Here is a 3518-nt window from a genome sequence, read left to right as displayed (position 1 = left end):
AGTCTTGATATGGTGCTGTGGGTTAATATGCTGGACTGCAAAGTCGATTTGAACTGCAAATTCAGTGGTTCAAGCTCACTAGTCGCTCCTCAGAAACTCTATACAGGGTTGCTATGGGTCAGAACCAACTGGGTGGCGCTTAACAAGAATCTATCTATGGAGTTATAATTAGGTCAAATGTTTCTTACCTTGGAGACAAAAGCCAAGATAGTTTAGTAGATGGGAATGTGTGGTCTGTTCCATGGATCTACTTATTAAGGATTGAATTCCAGGGGACAAGGAATAGTGACCTTTTGTAAGTTTGGGATGGTTGAGAGCAATGGTAACTGTTTCTAGATTCCTGTTCAAAATGCTAGATCATCTCACAGATTCCTTATGTTAATAAGGCTTGCTCCTAACATTTGCCAGGCTTTGGGAAGATTCTAAAGTCAAGTCCTATACCAGATGCTCAATATTAAAGGATTAATCAAGTTCTCTCATTGCTTACAGATGTCATCACAATGCTGTGGAATATCGAGTTCAAATTTTGAACTTTCAGACTCTTTGAAGTGTGGTAGGAAAGTGACATGACTTGCCCTTCTCTTCCCATCCCGGGTCCCCATCTGCATATACAAGCACTATCCATGCTTCTACATAAAGTCCCCTTTGTGTAGCTGCCACTTAAGAGTATATGTCTGCCCACAGGTGCCACAAAATTGCTCTAAGGATCTACAAGTCCTTGCAGTCTCTGGAAGCAGCTACAGCTATCTGAACAGGGAGCCTCAAGGTCCCAAGTGCACAGAGAAGGAGGATTAGTACACGTGCTCTGAATATACTTCTTTCCTAAAGTATTGCCAAGTCTTATTCCTTGTAGATAAAGATAACCACAAAAAGAGGGTCAGACTTGAAAGGATGAGCAGACCAGCCTGGAGCAGCTAGAAGAACAGAAGATACTTCTTCAAAGAAATACCTACAGGAAAAATATAAAACAACATAGGCAGGCCAACTGTTACTACAAGAACAAGCAAGTGGCTTGCCCAGGAGACATCAAGGCAAGTGGTTGGATTTCCTCAGTGTAAACCCCCTTCCAAGACTAAGACTCAATGGGAATACATGCTCTGATTGATGACCACGCTCCTCACCAATAAGGGGAAGTGAGGGAAAAACAGCAATGAAGCTACAAGCTAAGACCTACAATGTTTGACAGACTTCTGTGAAACTGGGTGGAGAGCAGTGTGGCCAGCAGTGTGGCAAGACCAGGGGACTCTTGGGCCCAGAGTCAGTGACATAGCCACAGAGGACTAGAGTGGAGAGTGAAGTGTCCAGCTGATAAGAAGAGATGTCATATGCACAAGAACACCCACACTTGCAGATAATACCCACTTGACCTGGTTTCAATGACTGAGTGATCAGAGCTCAACCAGAAGAAGAAAGAAGAGGAAAAAAGGAGTAATCTGATACAATTTGATGAACTTGACCTACACCTATGGATGCAGTAGCCCAAAAGAGGGAACAAATCCTTACAGCGAGGATCATTCCCACCCCCTCCATACACAGAGTAGACTTGGACATTGGCTACCCAAAATGAGGGGGCTACAAAGGCAAGAAGTGACTGGCTTACAAGCTTTCAAGAGGGAACCTAGATCCAGAGGGCATGAAGGAAGATAGAATCTCCACTGATGAAATGAAATGCGGATGGGTCTCTTGTGATACAATAGTGAATAATTGTTATCAGGATTGCTTGTGAGGGTTGGAAATGTAAAGGTAGACATTTTGTACCAAGAAGGGGAGTGATTAACTTTTCAGCCTAGGACCAGAGGTGCCTGGGACCATCAAGGGAGAAGAGTGGAGAGCGGGACCTACCCAGAGAAGCAGTGATGCCTGAGATGGAGGCAGAGACGATGACATGGAGAGATGGAACAGTTGGGGACTTTAGACACAGATAGGGAGAGGGGCTGTGTGCTGACGACCGGGAACAGGCTTGTAGTGTATACCCTTTGGTTGGTTGATGATGCATGGATGGGATTGTAACCATAGCAATGAAACAATATATGATAGGATGAATGTAAAACTAATCGTCTCCCATGTAAACTATCACATAATTCACAATAAAACATTTAAAAAAAGGGGGGGAAGGTCAGAATAGAACAGAACTCTGCAAAGCATGGTTGGAGTCCCCCTTGATTAGGAATAAGGGCGTTGGACTGATCTTGACACAGGCATGCAATAGTGAGGTAAAAAGTTTCATTTTGTATCTACAGAGAGGGCCCAAAATACACCCCACCATTCTCCCGATTTACCTATGGCCTGTATATGCAAGTCCCATGAGGAGACAGGAAGTACCTGAGTGTTCCTGGGGGCTTCCAACATGGAAAGGAAGGGCCTTGGTAACAGAGGCAGTGGATAAAGAGCCAGAGACGGTCCAGACGGGGTATGTGATTTTGTCTGAGCATAAAGTTGAGATGAAATAAGAGTCCTCCTCCTCACTGGAATGGACCATACTGAGACTACAGAGCAGGAAGTACCTCAGTTCTCACTTGGGTACAATTTAGTAAGGACAGAAGACCAATATGTAACAAACCAATGGAAGGAGCTACACCTAAAAAGAGCTACCAGAGAAAGGATATGGAACAAAAGAAGCCTCTTCTTTGAGCTCAAAATTTACATGAATTCCCTGCCCTTATTAGATGGCATTCCGGGAATAAGGAAGGAGGAAAAAATCATTGAGAGAGGAGTCAGCATCATGTAGAGTTTGAATTCCCAGTATTTGAATATGGGACTGGATATTTAACTTAAAGATAGTAAGTCTGAAAGGACAAGTGGCTGGTCAAGATAAAATTTATTTTTTACTTTACTTGCCATCAGTAGAAATCCCCAAATCCATTGCTATACAGTCTATTCTGATTCATAGCAGCCCTTTTAGATACACTAAAACTGTTTCTTAGGGTTCCAAAGACTGTAACTCTTCATAGGGGCAGAAAGCCTGATCTTTCTGCTGAGGAGTGCCTGGTAGATTCAAGTTTTTGGTTAGCAGTCCAGTGCCTAGTCTCCAGCACCACCAGGGCTCCTTGTGTATAGGGAAGTAGAAGTAATTTCACCCAGATCTCAAGTAACGAGGGACCAAGAGATTCCAAGTCACTACTAAAAAAAAAAAGGATAATGCCTTTTATTATACAACAACATTACAATGCAACATTGTATCTGTCAAGGATCTGAATACAATAGTTTATAATATGACACCATTAGCCCTTTCCTAGGAGTCCTGAGGTGGCCCTGATGGACAGCAACTACACTGCTATCCAGAAGATCAGTGGTTCAAACCTATATAGGGTTGCTGAGTTGAAACTGACTCGACAGCACTTAACAACAGTAGCGCTGTCCTAATAAATACTCAATTCTATTTCTTATGTTCATAAACTCATAATTCCAATAAAGAAAAAGGTATCTTTAAAGCCTGATTCAGTGATTGTTGTTAGGTGCCATCGAGTCAGTACCAACTCATAGCAGTCCTATGCACAGCAGAACGAAACACTGCCCAA

The sequence above is a fragment of the Chrysochloris asiatica genome, unplaced genomic scaffold (assembly GCF_000296735.1).
Source record: "Chrysochloris asiatica unplaced genomic scaffold, ChrAsi1.0 scaffold00109, whole genome shotgun sequence".
In the NCBI taxonomy this organism is placed as follows: domain Eukaryota; kingdom Metazoa; phylum Chordata; class Mammalia; order Afrosoricida; family Chrysochloridae; genus Chrysochloris; species Chrysochloris asiatica.
The sequence above is the reverse complement of the archived record's forward strand: the minus strand, read 5'-3'. Positions refer to the sequence as shown.